Genomic DNA, 26,566 nt, shown 5'->3' with positions numbered 1-26,566 from the left:
TGGAAATGATAAAATTTTAATTGTGCTTTACAGTAAAAGAGGGCCAAATCCGGTTACGGAGACGAAATGCCATGACGAAATACCTCCAGACCAAACAGTGCAGAATGTCCTTACCGACACAATGAATAAGAGTCGCCAAGAAAACAGTTCACGTGACTAACAATAGATGGCAAAGCTTTGAATATCGACATGGCGTGTCTGTCTTCCCCACAACAATATCGAATCTAGAAGTCGTGGTGTCGCTGCAAATGAGGGAACAGTAACTGTGAGCATGTTAAGTGGTATCTGAGGCGTATCTACAAGCTCAATGGAGACAACAGTGTATGAACGCTTCGAATGCCAAATGAAGGAAAAGAAAGTCTAATTTTCCGTCCGCTTCAAGGTCATAAGAGACGAACAACTAACTCAGATACACTTGGTTGTGGAAGCGACATCGGTATTGGATAATAATGATAATAATGCTAAACAAGTCCAGCACTCATCTGCATTTATTTGGGAGGATCTGAATATGGATAATCGAACCCAGGTTGGAAACGTACCCTCAGAACTAGATCATTTTGACAGAGATGGAAACGAATAGCAAGGATAGGCTACCGAAAGTGTCAACTGTTGACAGCTTTATCTTTAACATAATTTAGAAATATGTACTTAAGATACAGTTATGAATAAAACATGCCAGTTTAAAACGCTTGTTATTGTGACACTAAAGACCTTATCTCTCCATAAAGTATTTGTCCGAGCATCCTGCACGAACTGCCACCTGGCGCTTAACAGAGAGGAAGCTTCTTCGCATTCTCGTTGCAGAATAATTATACATCAACAGCATTTTGTCGGCAGCGGAAGGAAAGATAGCTGAGTTTCTCATCACCATACTGTATCCGGTATCCTGAGGTCAGTCCGAAGCCATTCCGCAGTGTTTCAAGAAGTGAAAGCATGTTACACTGTTGGTGATTCACCCGTTGAATTGGGGAAACCCCTTTGGAGCTATTTTAGAACAGTAGTCTACGCTCCAGCACCTACCCCCTTCTTCCATCTTCATCGAAACCACCAACACTCTACCTGAAATCGTCAGTTGTCCACGCTGATCAGACACATTAACACACGCTTTTCACACTCTGCTTAATCCATGGTAGTGAAGAAAATATTTTCAATGTAGGCTGCTAAATCTCAATGTCGACAGCACAGACAATTATAACGTAGGACTTTTAATTATAATAATAATAATAATTACTATTATTATTATTATCATCATGTATATAAGGAAGCCGCGCGGGATTAGCCGAGCGGTCTAGGGCGCTGCAGTCATGGCCTGCGCGGCTGGTCCCGGCGGAGGTTCGAATCCTCCCTCGGGCATGGGTGTGTGTGTGTTTGTCCTTAGGATGATTTAGGTTAAGTAGTGTGGAAGCTTAGGGACCGATGACCTTAGCAGTTAAGTCCAATAAGATTTCACACACATTTGAACATTTTTTTTTATAAGGAAATTATGTTAATTAAAAAGGGCCAGCTATGTCCATACTTACAACACCAGAAGATGATGATCTTTATTATTCATTATGAAAGCTGCCAGATGCTCAGAAAGGAGTTCAATATGCTCCCAAAATTTTGTTGTCCCTAGGCTTACACGGTACTTAATCAAACATAAACTAACTTACGGTAAGTACAACACACACACACACACACACACACCCATACACACCCATTCCTGAGGGAGGTCTCGAACCTCCGGAGGGGTGAGTCGCGCCAACCGTGGCAAGCTGCCCAGACCACGCGGCTACCGGCGCGGCGGAGGTGCGTCATTACCTGCAAAACGGATCTTCAATCTGACGCACATAAATTGATTAAGAGGGGAGGGTCTGACGATTCAATCACCGATTTTGCTCAATTTTTGCAAGGACTTCCTACATTCGAAATAAAGGGATAGGTGTTTCGGCTTCTGGCTGGACACTCCAGTTTTTGAAGACAAAGAAAGAGTGTCAAAGGTAATGAAGGTAAATCATGTTTTCAGTGCTATACACACAGAAAGAGCGTCTAAAAACAAACATTTTTTTTATTAAATATGCGGTCCAACGTTAATAATGTTCGAGTTATTAAATTTTTTTTGTTTTCATGCTGTAGCTAGTGTATCCGTCATTCTGTGCGTCTAGTAGAGCGAGGTCGGCGGTTGAGGCGTTAGACTACCAAACCGCTGGTCGATGTTCGATTCTTGATAGTAGTTTTTTTCATTCCATCTTTTTCGGTGTACCTGATAAATTCTGATAATGTGAATACTTTTCCTTGCCTTTTTTTAAGTACATACTTATCAGAATATTAATCACTCCTCTCGATGTTTTACTTACAAAAGGCAAAGAAAAGTATTCCGTCTATCGGAATATAATTAGATACACCGAAAAAAATATAGAATGAACAAAAGCCTCGACCAGGAATCGAACACGGACCAACGGTTTGGTAGTCCAACGCCTCGACCGCTATTCCGCCGATGTTCTGCCAGACGCATGGAATCACAGGTAGCCTACCTTAACTACAGCAGGAAAACTCGAGAGGGTTAAGAACTCTAATATTATTAACTTTGGGTGCCACATGATGTCGCCGGCCGGGGTGGCCGAGCGGTTCTAGGTGCTACAGTTTGGAACCGCGCGACCGCTACGGTCGCAGGTTCGAATCCTGCCTTGGGCGTGGATGTGTGTGATGTCCTTAGGTTAGTTAGGTTTAAGTAGCTCTAAGTTCTAGGGGACTAATGACCTCAGAAGTTAAGTCCCATAGTGCTCAGAGCCGTTTGAACCATTTGAACCACGTGATGTCAATACAAATGATTATTTACTGACAGTCTTTCGATGCACAGCATTAAAAATAAGAGTTTCCACCATCAAATTTGATCTCGATTTTTTTTCAGAAACTAGTTAGTGCCTAGCAAAATGTTGAACCATGTGTCTCTTAATTTTCAATATAGATCGTTCTTGCAAAATTCAATCAAAATCGGTGACCAATATGTCAGACCCTCCCCTTGTTAGAAAGCCTTTTGAAGGTGGGTGAACCCTTGTTAGCATTTTTCTTCCCTGCAGGTGGCCAGCACACACACCTACGGGTGCGTGTTAAGTAGCTGGCATGCAGGGCGGAGAGGGCAGCACGGTTACAATACTTTTCCTTGCTTTTTTTTAAAAGTACATGCTTATCTGAATATTAATCACGCCTCTCGATGTTTTACTTAAAAAAAGTCAAAGAAATGTATTCCGATTATCGGAATATTATTAGATGCACCGAAAAAAATATCGAATGAACAAAAGCCCCGACCAGGAATCGAACACGGACCAACGGTTTGGTAGTGTAACGCCTCGACCGCTATTCCGCCGACGCTCTGCTAGACGCATGGAATCATGGGTAGGCTACCTTAACCACAGCAGGAAAACACGACAAGTTTAACAACTCTAACTTTATTAACTTTGGATGCCACATGATGTCAATACAAATGATTATTTATTGACAGTCTTTCGATGCAAAGCATTAAAAATACGAGTTTCCACCATCAAATATGATCTCGATTTTTTTTCAAAAACTAGTTAGTGCTCAGCAAAAAGTTGAACCATGTGTCTCTTATTTTTCAATACAGATCGTCCTCGCAAAATTCATTCAAAATCGGTGACCCATATGTCAGACCCTCCCCTTGTTAGAAAGTCTTTTGAAGGTGGGTGAACCCTTGTTAGCATTTTTCTTCCCTGCAGGTGGCCAGCACACACACCTACGGGTGCGTGTTAAGTAGCTTGTATGCAGGGCGGAGAGAGCAGCACGGTTACCCGCTGCAGTCTTTGTCAGGTGACGGGCAGCAGTTGGAGGCGGGGGCGGAAGGCTCACTTGGCGCCTCCGGGCCGCCGGGCGGAGCTGCCGCCCCCGCCGCAAATATTGGCTGGGAGCCGCCCCCCTAACCTAGCGCGGAACCCCAGCAAACAAAAGAGCCGCAGCCGCCGCAACTGCCACCCCACCACCACCCTCCGCCCCCGCAGCGTTTATATGAAAAGCGCGACATGAATGGCAGGAGGAGAAGGAGGCGGCAGACGACGGAAGGCTGTTGACTCTTGCACTTTGGCGGTGCTGAAGTTTTCGTGAGCCTAGCGAGCACCCGCTGTACTGCCGCCCGCGGAGATCGCTCGCTGCCTCGCTTCATTAGCTGCGCGGTAGGTAATCCCTGCGCTCGGCTGATACGAACAAGGTCAGAGGGGGGCGACGAAAAGGACATCGGAGGAGGGAGGAGGAAAGGAATGGGCTACAGCCAATTAAGTGGACTCAGATTCGCGGTCGTTTTATCGTCCCAATATAAAATGCAGAACCGTCGCGAGATAACGCTAAATAGCTGCTCCTAGTAATGCGAGGAACCACGTAGGGAACCGAGCTATTCCGCAAATTGATTCGCCTTTCCGTTTTATTTTCCACAGCCTTCCTTCCGACGTCTTGTGCGCCTTGTCTACAACTTTGCTGCAAAACGCTGCACTTATGTATTCTGCCGTTCCTTACAGTGTCAGTTGTATGTCAGTACTTCGCGTTCGAATGGTAGCCACGAATTTGTACTGGCCGATACATGTGGTAATTATTACATAGTTCAAGATCTTCTTGTACCATTAAAGCAACAGGGAGCAAATGCTTCCATATCTCACGCCCGATTTCGATCTTGGGAGGTCCGCACGCTTCATCACAGTGACAAATTAAAAGCCAGAATCAAACAGCATTACCCTGACAGGTTGACTGCATCGAAGATAAAAGGAAAGAGAGATTAGTATTTGGCGTCCCGTCGGCTGCGAGGTCATTAGAGACGTTGTACAAACTCGCGTTGAAGAGGGAAATTGGCCACGTTAGTTTCAACGAAACCATAATAGCATTTGTCCTAAGCGATTTAGGGAAATCGTGGGAAACATAAATGCGAATTGTCCGACGGGGGTTTGAACCACCCTACTCCAGATTGGAGCCCTTGCTCTGTCCGTATTGAAAGACGCCATCCGTGTTGTGGGTAATACTTATATAATCATATCGACAGAAGCGTTCATTGTCATCTACAAACAGTTTATTTACTTTAAAATATTATTGAAACTACGTAAATTTATAGAACAGTTCAAATATGATCGCATACTCTAACTGGACGAGACTGACATATTGTCCTGTTCTTATATGCTCGATTGCGGATTTCATTCATATATACAACAGAGAGAAGACCGTTAATTTGCAGATCCGTTATATGCTGGCCATTTGATACTTTTACGGAACTTTGCATATGAGTGCTGGGATGCGAAGAAAAAGAGGAAGCAGGCCAGAATTCACTTGGAGCAGTTTAGGGAAGCTATGGAAAATCTAAGTTTGGATATCTCGAAGAAGATTTAAGCATTGACGCAAGTCCAATATCTCAAATGTTGCGTTAGTTTCCAGGCGCAGTGCTGAGCTTCATGAACAAGTACGCGAATACTGCCGTAACTGCGGCACAGTTGCGGTGGATCAGGATCCAGCTGTGCCGACTTGCATTGCCGTAAGATTATTTAAATGTGCGGTATGTTTTCTCTAAGATACCTTGATTGAGATGAATGGTAAGATGAACGAGGATGGAAGACTTCGATTTGACCAGGAGCGTGTGGATAACAGTACAGCGTTTTGAAATAAGGTCACGTATTTTAGTCTGCCCCGTGGAATTTGCTGCAGAGCAGGTCAAGCACTGAATATTACGATAGTGAAATACGGAGCCACTTTCGCGATTCACTGTCTTAATAGTGAGGTGGTATCGTGGTGTTGTTGGCTTTCATCGATGACTATAAATGCCTTTAACGATGTGTGAAGATACGGCATGAGAACATGCAAAATAACTTCAAACACTTGTAAAGAGTAGAAGGTATCTGTTTCCAGTAGAAATTGTATGTCTATAACTGTTTCGGTACATCACACAAATTTTATAAACACCTGATCAGTCCGTAGATGCTAACGTCACTGAGAATATGTGAGATGAACTCTACAGTGTGGCAATATGGAACATATTATAAACGTTTAAAAAGACGTACAAAAGAGGCATACATATAAAGGACGACCAGCGCCCAAGAGGTTTAAAGAAACTGTCTACACAAGAGGCGCGCACAAAAAATATTTACACTCGTATTTTGGGTTTTCTTCGAATTTGTATGAATATAATGATAACATTTTAAAATGATCCTTTCTGTTGGAGTACGTTCTTGCCTGTGTTCAGCTGTTGTGCTCAAAACATTGTGTGTCACTAGGGCCTGAGTTTCAGAAATATGAAAAGGTTCAAGACATTTGTGCATCAACATTTGGCATAATTATGTGTAATTAGTATTGAGAACACTACTGCGCTATGTCGTGATTCGGGGAGGAAGGCAGGAGGCGGAACTGTATGCACTCAGCGTAACTGAAAAAAAGGCAACAAAAAGTATAACACTACTATTTTGCTCTTCGGAAAACAATAAAAATGAAAGATTAGACGTCCAAAGAATATTGCAGTAATCTTTATTTATTTCTGCATTGCAGTGCTGTCCTTCCAGCCGCAAGCTTCGCTAGGATGGACTGTAAATTTAATTTCATATACAGTTAGTATTACTTTCGCCGGACTCGGTTGTCCACAGATGGTGAAGATAAACCAGCGAACTACTAATTACACACGTCGCTGAAAACTGCGCGCACAGTACACAAAGTCGCAACAGGAAAGCTTTACTCGTCACCGCAATTTGTTATTTGCAGCAATGAAAACGAAAGGAAACTATTTTTCTTTCTACAAATGATACTTACAATAATTACCCTGCCGCTGTTAATTCAAGAGATTGTAAATCCTCAAATTCCAAGGTTGTTGGTAACAGATCTGTAATACAGACATGTCATCAGCAGAGCTAATTAAGGTTAACATATCCTTGTAGTTTAGGACATTGAAGACGAAGTGAAATAAGTCACAATGTCAGTTGGTTATTCGCTAGTTCACGCAACTGATTTACATTTAGTTTAGACATTAAGACTGTCGTACAAAGTTCTGCCTACGATCTGTTAACTCTAGCACACAAACGTTTTGAAGAGGTGCTAATTGTTTATGCTCGGCTACTTTCTCCATATGAATAACGGAAAAACGGTAGGGACGACATAAGCTGTTAATAGGCATGCATGTCTCTCTAATTTGGACTTTAAATCATTGCCTATTGTGACGGGTGACTATGTCTTCAGTATGAGTGTTCGGAACGGTGACGACGTAAAGTGCTTGTTATTTCAAGACCGTTGAAGGTGAATGTTGCTGCCGGTACATACCCCACTACTCACGGTAAGTGCCAAGGAGAAACTCGGATTTCAGGTTTACGTGCGACGAATGAATCACTATAAACGATGTCTAATCTCACTTCACATGCGATATGGATTTTAATTCAGTACGCCTACATCGACGCACATTCAGGTCATCAAGAAAGGCACGCTGTCACCCTTGTCAACCAAAGAACGGTGACCTACGTTATTTCTGCCACATGCCATTCGAAATGCATGTTCGGAATTTGGGGTAACTGCAGATAGGCGACCTCTGTCAGAGACGCGTATTTTGAACTTTTTTGCTTTCCCCGCATCGATTACGTGGACGGATTCCAATACACTTTAAGGAGCTCTGACTGTACTTTGAAAGAGCTCCGATATTGTTCAGAAAGTCTTCTATTGTTCATTATCCTAAGTCGAGAGCAGCTGACAAAAAGGCAAAAACTGATGAATTCAGCCATACATCTCATGCAGCTGAAGAGTCTGCTGCTAAAATTTGTTTTGTCACTAAAAATATATTCTTTGGCTGAATTACCTACATTAGTACTGAAGAAGAAACAATTTTCCGAAATATTCTAAACAAAGTGAAGGATGTCTATTGGCATAGCATGAATTCCGTTGGGAATTCTAAGGATATAATTTTCTTCGTTCCGATTTGACAGATGACAAATTAAATAAGAGAGCTAAAGTAGTAAATTTCCGTAATCGACTCACACAATTTGAAGTAGGCTTTTTCTAACTCATACATTTATTATGAGGGTTGGAGCAGTGCTATCCAGTTTTGTGTTCATAAATCCGGGTCAGTGTCCTTATTATCTAGCAGTAATCACAGAATACTATGAAATTCTCGAAATTTTAAAAGAAATATTGTACTTCTAATATCCCACAATGTCGGTAATCCTTCAGTGAGCAGTATTAGAAAAAAACTGCTGTGGAATTGTTTGAAGTAATAACATAAAGAAGTACTCTCTTCCGTTACAAAGCTTTGTACAAAATTGCGATTTATGTTACAAAAGTACTTCGTACTTTCTGAGAACATACGTGAATTAGAGTTGTATGCTTCACATACCTTAAAGTTCTTACATCCTGGCAGGGAACGTGACGAACTCTATCACTAGTCTTTGAATGTGCTGATGGTATGTGACTTACTGCAGTTCATGAGAACATACGAAGGTGATGTTTTTGAACAAATCGAAAACCAGTTCTCGCAAAACGAAATTGTTCGTGATATTAGCTATAGTTAATGTCTTTGACTGATAAGACCCTTGGTAGAATTTCGGCACGAGAACAACGCCTACGGGACCCATATCCGAACACGAGCTACGTGATTATCCCATAAACGATATCAAGTTCAATATTATTTTCTTTACAGAAATTAGCAGTGGAGAAATAAGTGCGACAGTAGCTGGGAATATCTGGCATTGCGTTCCGTGATTTGTTTGCTGGAGCTGATCCGAAGAGAAATGAACAAATACTCAAGTCTGAAATCACGAATGCAATTACATACAACGAGTGTTTGTTCTGTATTCTTCAAACCCTTTCGTGCGCACAGGGAGTGATTTAGGTACAGGGGTGAAAACTATTTTCTGTCGCCCACACGTTGGTGTTTCCTTAACGTAAGAGGAAATGGAGTAAATTTAACAACTGTAAATGTCTTATCGTTGGAAAAGAAAAATGTAGAATGATTGTTTTGAATGTCTTCCGAACCATCATTTTTTGCCTCGGGAGGATTGTTTTCTACTGTGTAAAAAATTCTGCTGTAGCTACAAGCCCTATCTTTATAAAATTATATTATTACAAAAAAATTAGTCTTTTGAAGTCCCATTTTGTATAGTTTTAAACCCTGTTCAAATCTAACGTACATCTAGTGTTATATGTATCATCTGTTGCATGATAGCTAATTGTATTTAATAATTTTCACACAAATTCGAATCCTGCCTCGGGCATGGATGTGTGTGATGTCCTTAGGTTAGTTTGGTTTAAGTAGTTCTAAGTTCTAGGGGACTGATGACCTCAGAAGTTAAATCTCATAGTGCTCAGAGCCATTTGAACCATTTTTGAGGCAATTTTCACACAGTGGTTGCGTTGACACTGTGGTATAATTGAGCTGTTAAACTAAAACTTATCTTAGAATAAAACGAGGGTAATATGTAGAACATCAGTATTCTAAGTATGTAGAGGATGACCAAGGACTTTCGAACAAGGATTATTGGATGCCCAGATCTAACAACAGTTGAAAAATGTCTATTCTAAGGATGACCTGCGAGGGAAAACGAATGTGCTTCTGATAACAACACAGAGCAGCATAGGGCAGTGTAGACGGCAACTGATTCACATTTGGGAGGTGCAAGGTTCGTAACCGTGTAAAGCCATTCTGATTTTTAGCTTCCATGATTCTCTTGAATGACTTGCGGCGAACATTGAGTTAGCTTCTACAGCAAGACCACAATGAAGTGGCGTTATACTGACTCTCCAGTGACCTGTTAGCATATATTTTATTTTGTTCTCTGGTAACAATTTGATGAAAGCAGAGAATCCAGCGGCAAACTTCAGATACGATATGCGGGTTACAGCCGTCGCAAAGAAGTACTAAATGTACTATGATAACATTCTATATGCGAGTCGACAAACGAGCACAGCGCTTCGGTTCAGTAATGGACTAGGACGCAAAACTTAGCTCAAAGCTATTATGTCTGTGTTTATTAAGCTAATAGAAAATCAAATGAACAGAATCGATTTAGGTAACAGTGCTACGGAACGGAAATGTCGCTATGTGAGCATACAGAATAACTGACTTGGACGCTGTGTTCCTTATTTGCCTGGTATCTCCTAGTTTATCTCGGAGCAAATGGAAATCTATGTTCACGATTTATCAACCGCCTCGAAACCTGGACACGGATGCATAGAGAAACGAGGTGATCAATCTGTAGGTTGAGCCTAGCGCGATGACAGGGAGAAAAGGGAAACACACGAGTCGAATCGAGCTTCCTGGCTTTGAGAAATAGCTCGGAACGACGCGAATGTAATGGAACATTCCGATGCGCCAGGCGGTGCCCAGCGATTGGAAAATCATCCCTGTCGCAGCTGTGCGGCGACGTACGCCGGCCGTGGCTAGCAGCGCTCAAAACGCGGCGTCGGCGATGGCGGTGGCGACGGCGGTCCGCTCCATTTAGTGGATGCTGGGGCTGGCAGTGAACCCGTTCGTAGCCACTGGCCTTCAACGGATAACAAAAGCTAGACGGTCTCTGCAGTTTCTAACAGTGTTGGAGACCGAAAGAGATTTGTAAATACGCACACAAGTACGTTATCGGAACGAGGTTGAAGGATTCGGGAGGACGACGGTTCAATCCCGTCTCCGGCCATCCTGATTTAGGTTTTCCGTGATTTCCCTAAATCGCTTCAGGCAAATGCCGGGATGGTTCCTTTGAAAGGGCACGGCCGATTTCCTTCCCCATCCTTCCCTCACTCGAGCTTGCGCTCCGTCTCTAATGACCTCGTTGTCGACGGGACGTTAAACACTAATCTCCTCCTCCTCCTCCCCTCCGAGGTTGAAGGTGAATGAGAGACGTAGAGGGAGACGCAAGTTTGCTACACGGTTAACAGTCTTAACACTTGCATAAAGCGAGATATTATAACAAGTATAGGTTTTAAGTGCAACGATATCTTCTTTATTCTAAAGATCAGTGTTGCCTCTGAAACTCTTTCGCGTAATTTCACGAGAAACATGGTCAAACTGAAAAATCAGACGATTGGAATCGGCTAATCAGGTATAAACACCTACAAGTATTACACTCGTGCCAGGCTCCAGCAGGGAGGGTGCCTACGCTACTGAGATAAAATGTATTTCCTACTGGCCTTTATATGGCAGTAGCAAACCCGGCAATGCTTCACAATTGCCAAATATGCATGGAAATTGGATATACGTCCTAATATCCTCTCCCCCCGCCCCACTCTTTGTCTCTCCCCTCCTCTCCCTTCCTTTTCTCTGTCCATCACCTCCTCACCCACGCTTCTGCACCCTCACCCCCGCCTCCTCCTTCTCGTCCTCTCTATCTATATCCTCCTTCCCCGCTTTATATCAATTTCCTCATCTCCCCCCCCCCTACCCTCCTACCAGCCCTCTCCTCGTCCCCCTCTCTCTCTGACCTTGAGTCTTGTTTATTGTTACTGCCAACGAAGCCTTGATTAGGAATTGAAGTCACTTAAAATGAAATGGTAAATCAATTAGGATCATCGATATGTGAGTTATGAGAGACCTCTCCCGCTGCTGGGTCTGTGAGCATAGTAGCATCAATGACAGAATTTCAGACAGTGTTAATCTGCAAACGCGGAAGATTGCAAAGTTTCGGACGACTCAGATTCTGTAAAAGTATCCTAATCATAAGCCGATAAGACATAAATACAGCTTTCATGCGAGAAAGAAAACGAAACAACACATTGTTGTTTATGATTTTTATGAAAGAGTATAATGGTGCTATATTATATGGGAGAAACAGTTTGTCTAATGCTTTAAATTCCCTGTTATTGTGGTTAAAACTGAGCACGAGGGAAAAAAGCGCATTTTCACATCATAGCGTAGAAAAGCGTTTCCTTGCTTTCAGTTTGTTTTAATAGAAAATCTGTACAACTGTGTTTAAAAAAAATATAATATATGTCTGTCCCAATGTTTATTAGGGTATCCTGCAAAAATTGGAAGTAAATTGCTCAAAAAGTTTCTGAGAATTTTATAACAATGTTTCCCCTATGTATAGAGTACTATGTGTTTACATACCACATATATTAAGGAATATATAGTCTATGTGAATCCAAATGGTTGTGAAAGTAACCATTATACTCTTTCAAAAAAACTATAAACAACAATGTGTTGTTTCGTTTTATTTCTCGCATGAAAGTTGTATTTATGTCTTATCGGCTTATGATTAGAATACTTTTACAGAAGTCAATAAAAACCTATCTAGACTTTTGGTAACCGCGTTAATCAACGACTAGTCACTGTACGTGTATACAAGTACGTTAGTAGTGTAGATATAGGTAATGGCTAGCTACAAATTTTGTAAATAGAACTGTACGCTGACTTGTAGCATTTCATAAGAGGCCTAACAAAACTGTCACAAATGTGTGTGTATGTACGTACACATCTTTGCGGAAGCAAGTGAAGGTTTGGTACAACGATGTAGCATGGTATAAGCGCGGTGTGTACATTGCAAAAGTCACTTCTGGCCGCCTAGCCTCTCAGTTTTAGCGCTTTCCTCCGATATTTTTGCAGCGAGTATCAGGGCCAAGATTACGAACCGTTAAATCACTGTACCCGTATTTTCATGAACTGTCGAGCACAGGAATGCAGAATCAATGTGCCGGTTCAGTTTTACCTGTATGATGGAAGAATTCCTTGGTGGCTCACTGAAGGAACCACGTTGGAAGCTGACAGAAAATCTAAGCCATACAGTTATATCACGGTTTTACAGTTTTATTAGACTTATTCAGGAATGGCCCGAAAGAGTTCCAAATTCACATCTGTGCATCCAGACGTAGACTTTCCGCATGTGCTGACGGGTGTCTGAGTGGTTTCTACAGCCATTGTCTTCCCCATGTATGTGAGTCGTTTCCGTCTTTAATGGCATTCATGTCCAAGGAAATTAAAATAACTTTTGTTACTCCCATTCCTAAACCTCCTCATATTTCTTTCACTTGCAGTTAACGTTAGTCTTCCTCATGAATTTTCGTTTTCTTTTACTTCTCTTTCTATATTTCTCGATCATTTTAATGTTCACTGTTCTTTTCAGAGCACCAGGCTGAACTTAAGCCTTGATACAGTCACTGCAAAATTTCCGTCTAAAATATGAAGACTTGTCTTGTGTAAAACTCTCATCTCTTTAAACACTGTAATAATAATGGAAACACTTGTATAGAAACAACCGATTGCGGAATGTCCATTATCCTGCTGTTTGAAGGATGGACGAAAGCTTCATCATTAACGTTCGGTTTGCCCTCTTAGCAAGGTCTCATTACAGTCTCTCATTGGTCTTGTCACAGAAACGACAGTTGATCTCTACTGATAACATTAGAGGAAACTACTGAAAAATCTAAGTATTGTTGACTAGACAGGGATTAGAACACTGCACCACCGGAGATTTTTGAGAAAATTATACTGGATATCTACTGATAATCTGAAAATTCTGGCTGGAGAGTGAGGTCCCGCTCTGAATTTGGAGGAAGTGTATACATTAGCCCCACCTTATGTCCATAAGCCAGCATTTATTTTCTTTGTCTGAACAGTAGAAACAAAGAGGCTCTTATTCTAGGTGGACCCCGTAAGTGATAAGAAGTATATCTCTGCAGTAATTCGTCAAAGAAACGTCACTGCGACTCAGTGGCGAATCTTGGCGATAAATTATACGTTCCCTTGTATCAACGTATTGCACACGTATCTTACGTTTCCGTACTTCAGCCGTTGGTAGATACCTAGTGACGACATGAATGAATGCTTTCGGGGTTTGAGAGCGTGTATATGACTTATCGAGTTTTCAGAACACTGCACAGTCGCAGCACGCTAATAAACGTCGACCGTGCGGAGCAGTGTACCAACGTGGGAGAAACAAGTGCCGTACAAGAAAATCTGGCTTTCGGTAAAAAAAGAAAGCAGTCGACAGCAGTAAGAGAAAGCAAATTTCACACGCTGCCAACAGGGAGAACAATCAGGAATCGGAGCACGAATCACAGGACGTGAACACTGATTTTGGGACACGAGTGGAACGCCTGACGCTTGCTCGATAGCTATATAGACCTGATAGAGCAATCACATTAAAATGAAGGCTACTCGTACGTAACCGTGCTCCCTTACCTGATTAAAAATACTGGCAATAGTTGAATATGCTTCATAATTCGATCTCTGAAATTTTATTTTTTTAAGCATTTTACACTTCATGTAATGTGAGATGTATCAGATAAAAAAACAGTGTTATTAAACCAGACAATTTGTTCCGAATTTAATTTTTAAGCAATGAAATCACTTGATGAGAAACACCAGCACTTAAGGAATTCTGTACACCTGAGCCATTTTACTCGTAGGAGGATATTCAGCCGACCAGAAAAAGAACCGTATCAATGCAAAGAAGTTTAAATGAGACTGAACTGGAAGCAAATGGAAAAGCTCAAATTCAAATGGTTCAAATGGTCTGAGCACTATGGGACTTAACTTCTGAGGTCATCAGTCCCCTAGAACTTAGAACTACTTAAACCTAACTAACATAAGGACATCACACACATCCATGTCCGAGGCAGGATTCGAACCTGCGACCGTAGCGGTCTCGCGGTTCCAGACTGTAGCGCCTAGAACAGCTCGGCTACTTCGGCCGGCTGGAAAAGCTCGACCATTGTCTATCAGGCATGAAGTCCTTCGGCATAAAATTCAACGTCAACGATGTTTGCATGATCATTGCTCAGACTATTACAGAGAAATATGTGGAAGATCCCGGTATCCATACAACGGCTTAAATTGCGAAGTGAATTTCTTGGAAGTCTCACATCATGGCTGAAAATCACAATGCTGCGAATTTTTTTTTTTTTTTTTTTTACATTGTTACGAAAGAAAGGAAGGTAAGTGACTTGCCTGTAGTCGTTTCAGTATACGTTATTGGATGAATGGCCTCCTTGAGAATAGGTGATTTACAGATAAATTACTAAGTATTGTGCTCAATTCGTTTACGAGCGAAAACGGTATTTAAATCAAAGCAGTTTAATGTCTACAAGGAGAGCAATGGTCAGCGCAGCAACAGGAATTTGTTGCATACATGTATATTTCTTACTGGCAACTCCGACTTGATAAATATGGTAACGTTGCATTTGAATGTGGGCGACTATGAACTCATTGTGTTACACCCCTAGGTACTTAAAGTAACTGAAGTCAGGAATAAATTCATTCTGTACAAAAGCATAATATATAGCGCCTCCTTATCTGTTAAGAGATGAGAACATCTTTGCAGTTATCTTATTATAAATATTTTGATTCATTTTCTTTCTTGTATTTCTTTAATCGCTTTTTCGTACAGTATTTAGTGTATATATCTTCTACGAGAAACCTCATAAGATATAACTGAAGAATAATATCTAAAATTGTATTATTTACTTTCATGTGACGTACATAGTATTGATGAATAATACACCATTTTGAATTATTGGAAAGATAGTATTATAGGGGATATGCTTAAGTATTTTGCAACACTTTGTAAGTGTGAATTGTTAAGTTTACGTATCGTCCTTGTGCAATAGATAACTGAAATGTATTTACACTCGACGTGTTTCGCTTATCATTAACAATATGCATCGCCAGTGACAATTATTCAGTAATTACTACGTTGTCACAGGTAATGCGCTTGTTCCTTGACCACAAGGACTAGTCACTTCCTTCCACAACATAGTATCACTACTCTTACAGCGAAGAGCACTTACCGTACACAATGGACAGAATTCGCCAGACATCGGTTTCGTAAGAGATCGCTGCCTCCACATTAAATTTCAGTTTTACATCACATCACTTCGAACAAGCAAGAACAAAACTACAAAAGATAGTTTAAAGACAGGCGTGTTTTGACAAATCTATTACTTTTCGTTTCCTGAGAAAAGAATACCTGAAAAATACGTACGGAATGCAGCCTACGCTGGGCACATTCTTCAAAGCAACATGATGGTATGCGAACCACTCACCAAGAGATGTTAACTCAACATTTATGGAACTGACAACGAATATTATTCACTTATTTTTCATCACAGCTCCAACTGCTGATTTAGCTAACGAATTAACACTTCATTTGTACCAGTATTTAACACCGGCGTTTTTATCGTATTACAACTATGAGAATTTACGGGACGCGTTGACTGTTTTGCAGTTTGCTGTTCACGTTCTACCGTGCTTTAACTCGTGCTACGTTAATGTAGTGAATCGTAGTCTTTTGTGCGTCAGGATCTTATTGTATAGTGGAACTGGAACTTTTTCAAGTTTATACTTCGGGATCATGATATAGGTACGAAATTTATGGGGTCAGTTCACAAAGTTCCTATTTCAATATAACCGAAAAACATAATTAATTTATATCACTTTCGGCACAACTTTATCCGTCTTTTGTTCTCACAATGATTTCCGCACAAGCAACAAATGGAACCGAGTATGTGATGTAATTATATTATACATCATTCACGGATTTAGATGAATAACGATGAATGTAGTTTACTAATTGGGGACTAATTTCACGAATGGAATAGGATACGAAACGAAGCTGAATAAAGACGTGTATTCTAAGAGCATACAATTACCAACGGTGATGCGCTACACAGAAGTACTGAAAGAATGAACAACGGTACAAGATAGGAAGCCTAATCCGCAGAGCAACAGCGATTGCGGGATGATATATGATTCCAGATGTGTGCATATCAGAGGACAGTTACTTCAGCACTGAAAGAGATAAAGTAATTGCTGAAAACATGTTTGGCAAATGTAAAGTCTTATACAACTTAGTGTTTACATTACGTAAATTTTTCGGCAGAACGGTCAACGATGAGTTTGAAATTAATATCATTTAGATAAGAATTACACTCAGGCTCACTTAACATCTAGTTAACAACACGACTCCACAAAAGTATCGAGTATGCATTGAAAATACAGTAGTAGTAACATCACTTGTATCTTTCTTTATTTTTACTTCTCTTACCCTATTTGCTAAATTTTGACGTCCTCTTTCTTTGGTTTGACTATCACGAATAGGAACCAGAAGGTACTGCCTTCATTCCTATGTTTCCTACCCACTCTATCTTCTGATTAGCAAGTTTGTCCCTTAAGTGAAATACTGTACACTATGGTAGTAATAACTTCAGAAATAATATAGCTAGTTTTTTATCAGAGATTTTTGAATTGAAACTAAATTGCTGACGATTTGCAGCCTTAAAACCTTCAATAACGAAGAGAAACGAGAAGCTGTTACTTCACAGAAGGTGAACGCTACGGGTTTTAGACTGCAATGTTAATAAATCTCAACATCTCGCACAAATTGTGGGAATATTAATTCTTAGGCATTAGCAATGAAATGATAATACAGTATCAGTGAAAAGTGTAGGCTTCTATTCACTGCTAAGACTACCACAGCTTTTATTGGTCTCAGCATGTCATGTAAGTCTAGGACTTCCACGTCCTGTGCTGATATATTGTGTAAGTGCTTGGAATAATTTTGATGTTGGAGTAAGAATGGACAGCGAATAAATGCAAAAAGGGGCGGCGAGATCGGTTACTGGTTTCTTTGTGTGGTTAGGGAATGTAACAAAAACGTGCAATGTATGAAGTGGACGTCACAAGAAGAAGGAAGCCTAATATCTTGCGAGAACTTGCTTAGAAAATTTCAAGAGTCGGTTTTCAGTACGATATCTACGTGTATTCTTGAGCCTCTCCATTTAATTCATGTAATGACAGAGTAGATAAAAGCAGATTTAAAAAGCTGCCATAGAGGCTTATAAGCAATAGACCATCCTACGTCCCACTCAGTAAATGGAACGGAAGGCTATCTCAGTACATGGGACAGTGGAAAACGTGTTACAGAGATTTCCAGAGTATAGCTGTTGCAGGTTTAGTCATTACAAACACAGCAATACATTCAAGGAGTTAAGCACTGTTGACTACCGATAAAGAGCAAACTCAAAATCATTGATAAGAAGAGAAAGTCAGTGTTTACGATTCCTTTGGCAGACAACTAGCTTCGACGTCGATCAAAATTCCTGACAGATAAATAATCGGCATACTACTGTAGCGTCGTATTGCTGCTTCCTAGAGAAAACTGACCTCGTTACGTACCGCAAGAATGAACGATTACAACACTTTATATGCTCCTTAGACCACTAATAATCACAACCCTAAATGTCTCTTCTCTAAATCTTCATTTCTACATGAACAACACTTACGATACTTAGATTTGAAATCACTTTTATTCTTCTCTCATACCACAACAGCTGACACCATGTCACCTGTGTTGCAGACACTCGACTGCGGCTTTATCATCAGAGAAGGTGTAAATTTCCCACAAAGTTAAAAAAGAATCAGAATGTTATAAGAGTCATGTCGGAAAATAAGACAGCTACGTAGTAAATCTCCCTATTGTTTCACTTGTTTCGATTTATAAGATCGTCCTAGTTCACAAAAAATCACCTTAGCACCCGTTCGTATAATCTGATTTCGATAATGATCTTTCGTTTCAGGTTTAAAAACATGTAAGGGTAACTTGATGCAGATATTTCATTATCGAAATCATGATGAATTAAAAGACTGCGTTAGCAGCTGTCGGTGTGTTTTCCAACATGGCTTTCATAAAATACGTTAGAGTGTGGTGCGTCGCCCATCGAAAAGCGCGGCTCCCCTGTCGGAGGTTTCGAATCCTCCCTCGGGCATATGTGTGTGTGTGTGTGTGTGTGTGTGTGTGTGTTGTCCTCAGCGCAAGTCAATTTAAGTTAGATTAAGTAGTGCGTGCTCAAGCTTAGGGAGCGATGACCACAGTAGTTTGGTCCTATAAGGCCTTACCACAAATTTCCTATTTTCCATCGAAAAGATTCGTTACACATTGAAATATTTATTTCATACACACTACAATCATCAGACTAAAGAGTTACCGACGGTTCAAGAAATGTTTCTACTCTCTGTTTCTTCTTTCTCATTTCATTTTAGTTTTTCCTCTTCGTCAAAAAGTTTCATTTCGTACAATAGATAAAGATATATCCAACGAGGGAAGCTGTCCTCCTCCGCCGTGGACTGAAAATTATGATCTTTGGATACCGAAGTGGCATACTGTCTCGTCATACATGCCGAATTCAGTATCAGTTGGAAGAACGTCACAAAATGTAAGGGATATTGACTGTAGCCATTTGTCGTGAAATCTCAAAACTATTTCACAGTTCCCCACGACGCTCCTTGCAGCTGGAAATACCAAATAGCTCTGGCTCCTACAAGCATCCAGTAATATTGTGTATTCATTTCGCGGTGTCTTCTCTCTTATTGCCATTCAAAGTTAAAAACTACTAATACTATTCACATATAGCTGAGCGCCATGTACGTGACAGGAAGATAGTGTGTACAAATCTCATACAAACTTCATTTTCACATTTAAGAATTTTATAGGTGGCTGATACCTATTATGAAGTGGAAGCAATAGTGTGTTTGGTAAATATCAAACACAAGTTTATATAGTTTTGCGTTTTTTTCTTTAAGAAATTGTGCACAGTTTCATCCAACCCTTCATCATCCATTAAACTAGTGATCTGTAACACCCCTGCCCGCAACACACACACTCACACACACACACACACACACACACCACGTCTTAGCTCTGATTATGTGTAAGCTCTCAAATTTCTACTAGATCGTGGTTTAAGAGTACACATCTAGACCGATCATCGATTTTGACCATCATTGGACTCTCCTTTAACTAAGCCTTTTTTCTTCTACGTCTTCATAGAAATAACATTTGTGGTTGTCCTGTATGTGTGTATGATTCTGATGTAAACCACATATTGTTTCCGTGGACCAAATTTGACTGTGGAAAATCGGAATTTTTGAAGACATTGATGAGTATAGAGTACCGGCTTCATCAATCAGCTTCTTCTCTTTTATTTGCTAAAGACATTAACCTTTATAAAGCGATTGTTATTTTTCTTAAGAGTGTAGGGAAAGGATCGGTAGACTTTCATAGTGTTAATATTTTAATTTTTACGGAAATTGTGTGGATTGGTAACCAAAAATTTTAGATGTAATCCTGCTGCTACTGGCAAAATATTTATTTTATAAAACTTGTGACACCTTGATCTTTTGCATATGTAATTATGCATTTATGTTTTCAATGAAAGCGTGTGTTTTAGATGACTGAAAAGAGCACAGTGTCTGGTGGTCAAATAAAAAAAAGCTCTTTACAACAGATATCACTACATAGTTCGAGTACATGCTCTAATGTATTGCTGTTCATCATTAGGGAAACAGATATGTGCCTATAGTGTAACATGTGAAGTATCTGGTACCATGTAAAAAATGGTTCAAATGGCTCTGAGCACTATGGGACTTAACATCTGAGGTCATCACTCCCCTAGAACTTAGAACTACTTAAACCTAACTAACCTAAGGACATCACACACATCCATGCCCAAGGTAGGATTCGAACCTGCGACCGTAGCGGTCGCGCGGTTCCAGACTGTAGCGCCTAGAACCGCTCGGCCACACCGGCCGGTGGTCCCAAGTAACATGCAGCACAAAGGCTCTAATCCGGACAGGATAAACAGCAAAATTATGACACGTTGGAGCATTCACTCAGGTTTGGTAAGAGGAAGTTGACCGTGTTCGTTTGTGCGGAATATCGTCAACGGCCCTACCGAGGTGGGTACACCGGTTCCCGTCAGATCACCGAAGTAAAGCACCATCGGGCGTAACCGTATACTTGGATGGGTGACTATCCGGGTACGCTACGCACTATTGAAAATTTTCCCTTTTTCTTTACGGCAGAGGGGATGGGAGATGTGGTGGCGTAAAGTTCCTGATCACCAGTCTTTTTGCCAATGTCTTGCATTCAGTTTAATACCTCTCCAAAGTGCCTCAAGAAGTGAAGGCCATGTGACACTTGATGGTGATCCATCCTTAGGTTCGACGGCACCCCTGATAATGTTTGAGAGGAGTAGGCTATGTGTTCGCGAGGGCTTTCACCCTCTACCTTCTCTCATTTTCAGCACGAACATGACACTACACTACACAAACACACACCCACACCCACACTCACTACAGTCATCTAAACTTGACAGTTACGCCTCCACACACAGCTAATCATTCGCGAAGGAAAGGTGTCTGCGGGCAGGAAGGACAAGGGAAAACTTTCCCATTAGGCGGCCAAACGTGTTCTTCGGGATCTTCAAGCCATTCATGCCAAACGACTCTTCTTTTTTTTTTTTTTTTTTTTTGCGGAATCTGCTTGAGACCATTTGGATACACGCAGTTCCTTGGCAGCACGGCTCTATGGCGTTACTTCGCTAGTGCTGGGTGGCAGAAGAGGATGGGTAAGAAGAGATGGAGACGAAGTTTTTACCAGCACTGCAGACGGAAACTTTCGCTCGGCAGTGATCTTCCGCTGCCTGTTACACGCACACACACACACACACACACACACACACACACACACACAAACGGAGCGGCCGACGACTGCGGTGGTCCATATAGCTGTGGTGTTGAGTCGCGGCGAGGTTTTGAGTGACCGGCCACGAGTCAATAAGCGGCGAGTCAACAGGCGCTGGGCGGGTAGGCGGGGACGAGCGCCCGAGGTGAGGTGCCAGGGTCCAGCCGCTCCTTTCCCAGAGGACACTACCTCCCGCCGTGCCCGAGTTCGCCTCCCAGCCGCTGTTCTCAGCTGGTGGCGAGCCGGTGCTAACGGTCTCTCCGCTGGAGCCGAGCACAAGAAATGTGTGCCGACACCTCTGACAGCATTTCTCTTAGTACCCTGTAATTATGCGGCATTTCGATAAAGGCGGAATCGACTGCTGCAGGACCTACTTCATTGTGAACCTCCGGATTACGCTTCGGTAGTTTCCTCCGCCGCTGCGTCCCCATAAAAAGACAAAACGAGGTACTGACAGGTCTGAAGCTTGAGTCGAGCTACGAACCGTACGTGGAAATCATTACACCTGTCTACATCGACATACGTGCCCTACATACGGTGCATGGCGGAGAGTACCTTGCACTACTACTACTCACTCCCTTTCATGCTCCACTTGCAGATGGAACGTGGGAAAAACGACCGTTTCCAGGGTTCCGTACGAGACCTGATTTCTCATCTACTCCTACCGGTTGTTGCGTAAAATGTGTATTGGCTGCAGTACAATCGTTCTATAGGTTCTCTGGACTTCCTCAATAGCGTTTCGCGAAAAGAGCGTATTTCCTGCAATGATTCCACTTTGAGTTCACGGAAAATTTCTGTAATTCTTGCCTGCTGATACCTACCGGTATCAAATCTAGCCACATGCCTCTGAACTGCTTCAACGTCATTCTTTAGTCCGATCTGGAGGGGATCCCAAACACTCGAGCTGTACAAGAGAATCGTCACACCAATGTTCTGTATCCGGTCTCCTTTGTAGACTCCGTCCCTTATGAAGCCGATCGCGGTGTCCGAGCGGCTCTAGGCGCTTCGTCCGGAACCGCGCGACTGCTACGGTCGCAGATTCGAATCCTGCCTCGGGCATGGATGTGTGTCATATCCTTAGGTTAGTTAGGTTTAAGTAGTTCTAAGTTCTAGGGGACTGATGACCTCAGATGTTAAGTCCCATAGTGTTCAGAGTCATTTGAACCATTCGTCCCTTATGACATCGATGTCGACTGGACGTTAGACCCTAATATTTCTTCCTTCCTTTATAGGTGAGTTACGCTATTCCAGAATCGTTTCAATAAACTGAAAAAGACTTCGCTTTTCCTGCAACAGCCCTTACTTTCTCGTTACTTTTCATGTCGCTTTGCAGCGTTAGGTCTGGATATTTAATGGATGTGACTGTGTCAAGCGACGCGCCACAGCCATTACAGACTGGTGTTCGGCATTTACATAAAATCGGTTATTAACCATAGTGAGGTATGATGTCCAAAAGATCTATCAGTTTGGCCACTTTTCATGGAATTCGTTACACTATCGCAGAGGCAACTACTTGCCACTATGATAACTGAAGAAAACTTCACAAGACAAGATCGCTAAAAATGCATTTTCTTGGGTAATTGGTTTCGACAGAGCTATGCTGTTATCATCGGATCTTATGCTTTAAAATTTTTTAAAACATGTTATGTATCAGTCTTGCAAATTGCTTCACATTGCACATACACTTCTCACTACCATTAAGATCACCAACATGTAGTTATGTTTATGTCTATACATAACACTTTTACATCTAACGTGCCGATGTACCGCGATCTTCATGATAGTGGGAAGTGTGAAGCAACTTGCAACACTGTTTGAAAACGTGTAAAAAAATTTTAAAACGTAAGATCCGTTGATGACACCGTAACTCTATCGAAACTGGACATCCAATGACATGCTTTTTTTTTGGCGATTTTGGATTCTGAAGTTTCCTTCGGTTATTATAGTAGCAAGTAGCTGCTGTTACACTGACCATGTCAAGAATATATTCTTGCTACAAGGTGAGGCCAACACATCGCACAAATGTAAATCATAAAATAGCCATTTTTTTCAATTTTATAGAGAATTCATTATACCTGCATGAAGAAAGTGGTAATAAACCAGATTAAGACGTCATATGGTACTAATAGAGAGCTACAAAAGCCAATATATTCATTATTTTGGCAATTTTATTTCGAAATTGTAATTTAAGATTAGAGACGACGGTCGTCAACCAGTTCACACACCCACAGTGAGCTACAAAAGGCGAAAGATTAAATCCATTTCTTCATTTTAAATGGGAATTGCTATTTGAAGTGTTTACCACACCTAGAGACCGAATGGCTCAGCCGATATCGTGCTTCCCACCAAAGGTATAAGTCCCGGTTTCACGCTCCGGACACAATTTTAATCTCGGCACACACATTTTGCTACACTTTGCGGCACACACATTTTGCTACACACTGCACAGTAAGTGGTGAAGATTGCTTATTATGGATCTCATTTTAGACCTTATGCTCATTCCTTTCGCAGTTGGAGAGTCGGAAGGATGAGTGAGTACGGGCAATGTACATGGTGCTTGGTGGCACTCTACATACGTAGAGATAGGATATTCGAGACCGAGACTGTCATAATACTTTTCCCGACACTTGCCGCTCATTTCACCTCTGAAAATAGTTTGTTAAGCTGTATATTCCCCTACACATGTCTCGGTAAGTTCCTTCAAATTGGATCACACCTGTAAAGCTCCGTAAAGATCAGTTCAACGTTAAGGTTGAGAACAGCGTTATTTTGCTTACGTCTTGTTACTAGTCTAATTATATCTTCGCGTTCTCAACCATACTCAACCCGCCCTCCCACCTCCCCCACCCTCTCCCGATTAAAATTCTAAATGGGATTCCACGCGATACTCTCTGCTAATGTCTGCCAGCTGAAACTTTTCAATAATTCCGTTAATCTCTCCTGCTACTATAAAAAGCCTGTGAACACTTTCGATGTCCTCCACTGTTTGCGCTCTGTGCCCACTGCTAGTCTGAAATAGTTGGCCAATCTTCTATTAGAAGCTGTGTTCATGCATTTCCTTGGAAATATCTTCCACACACAGACTGCAGTTTCTGACAAATATATCAAACGGTCCACTTGCTTTCCCTAGCGGTGGACCTATGGTATCATTCAATTTCCTTTCCCATACTTTGTAGCTGTCACACTGTTGTATGACGTGACAGTTGCAAGCTATAGTCAAAGTACACACTATTTGTACATTTTTTGGACAGTTTTATACGTTTCTCAATATTAATAGCTTGTCGCTATCTTTGCACCAGATTGATATTTTATCTGCATCTATCTGGAGGGAAGACGTTGTACTGAGAAGATTTGTTAATACTGTCTATTTTCCAGGAATATTGTCATACCAGCATAGAACACTATAAACACATTACGGCGGTTCACAACGAGTCACTTTGTCCAATCGATAGCCGAGAATTGGAATGCGTACAAATGTGACACAGAACGATCATGTGGAATCGGCTGCGAGTTAAACAAATGGTAGGCTTGTGGCATAACGGAAAACTTCAACTTTTCTTTGAAAGCGTCTGTTTAAAAAAATATTTATTATGTTTAGGTACTTCATAGTTCGTCTTCAATTGCAGTATGTTGATAACTTCACTGAAGCAATAATAAACACAGGACAATGGCTAAAGTGCTTTAGTAGTATGTGCCATAGCCTGAGACTATATATCACGATACGCTCACAAGCAGCAAATCAACAGATAACAACGTCTGTTGTATGCTTTGGAGTTTGGCCATTCGATTCAGGAAGCTGTCTTACACAAAAACGCATGTTGGGGATCTGTTTGAGGAATAATGAAACAAATTGTCACACGCTTGCAGAAATTATGAAAATTCGTAAACATATTTTTACTTACAAAACTAAGAATTTCTTACATTATTAAATATTAAACCCAGTAGCCAGTGGTTCGCTTTAGTAACCTAGTCTTGAAAGTGATGCTGTAACCATTGTGAGACGGTTGCCGTCCAAATGCTGGTTCAGTCATGCTGGCACTTATTTTCTCAGACTTCTGAATATTCCTCCAGGCCACGGCACTGAGGTCGCATTACGTAAGTCCATGGCAGAACTGCTTCATTGTGATTATCTGTGCACAGAATGTGTACCGTTCCTAATCATCATATCGTCAACAAGAAGCTAAACAGTAATTAATAAAGTAGGGGCACGAACAATTCACACCTATGGGTGGCACACAATTCACGAATTGCTGTTAATATGTATGTATGTCGTCTTTTGCTATTTCTCTTCCACGACAAAGGGGCTCCTTGCACTATTGGCTCAAATGGCTCTGAGCACTATGGGACATAACTGCTGTGGTCATCAATCCCCTAGAACTTAGAACTACTTAAACCTAACTAACCTAAGAACATCACACACATCCATGTCCCAGGCAGGATTCGAACCTGCGACCGTAGCGGTCGCGCGGTTCCAGACTGTAGCGCCTAGAACCGCTCGGCCACTCCGGCCGGCCCTTGCACTATTGTGTCCTTCCTTGTAGCAGTTCTTGGGACGAGTTTAGTGACCGGAGAAGAGCGAATGTTCATAAATGATTTACTACAATCACCAATAGTTTTGGTATTTAATGTGTAAACTTGCTATATAAAATCGTAGTACACATTAAACTACCTTGTCTTCATATTTAAGTCTTCATCAGCATAGTTGCCACATTTAACTTACGATTCTGCGTCTGCCACATTTATCAGTTCATCTTCTATTTAGCACTACACCCCATCCCCTTATTTTCACATAATTTGTAGTGATGCAACCACATCGATAACGAAATGATTACATAGTAAGCGCCGTTGTTAGGCATTGTTGAGTCTGCTTATGGAAGTAGGAATGTTAGCAAAATAGCTGGTATATCAACAGTTTCACAGCTGTCATTAATCAGTGAATTAATGCATTACATTATTGTCCGCAAAACGACTATGAATAACATTGTCGGGCTTTACGTAATCATTGGAATAAAATCCGGAATGAATTACTGCGTTGCAGTTGTCGTCGCACTTTGTATGGTATCAAATAGTGTGTACTGTGTAGCGTTCTACTTACTGGGATGAAAGAGAAAGAGAGAGAGAGAGAG

The 26,566-nt window shown here is 41.4% G+C and overlaps 1 protein-coding gene across 3 annotated transcripts in view; it reads right to left on the bottom strand.

The window, feature by feature from the left end:
• Positions 1-26,566, bottom strand: part of LOC124616750 (homeotic protein spalt-major-like) — a 557,732-nt gene that overhangs the window by 513,454 nt on the left and 17,712 nt on the right. The gene's annotated exons all lie outside the window — the stretch shown is intronic.

Source organism: Schistocerca americana, chromosome 5 (genome assembly GCF_021461395.2).
Source record: "Schistocerca americana isolate TAMUIC-IGC-003095 chromosome 5, iqSchAmer2.1, whole genome shotgun sequence".
NCBI lineage: Eukaryota > Metazoa > Arthropoda > Insecta > Orthoptera > Acrididae > Schistocerca > Schistocerca americana.
The sequence above is the reverse complement of the archived record's forward strand: the minus strand, read 5'-3'. Positions and strand labels throughout refer to the sequence as shown.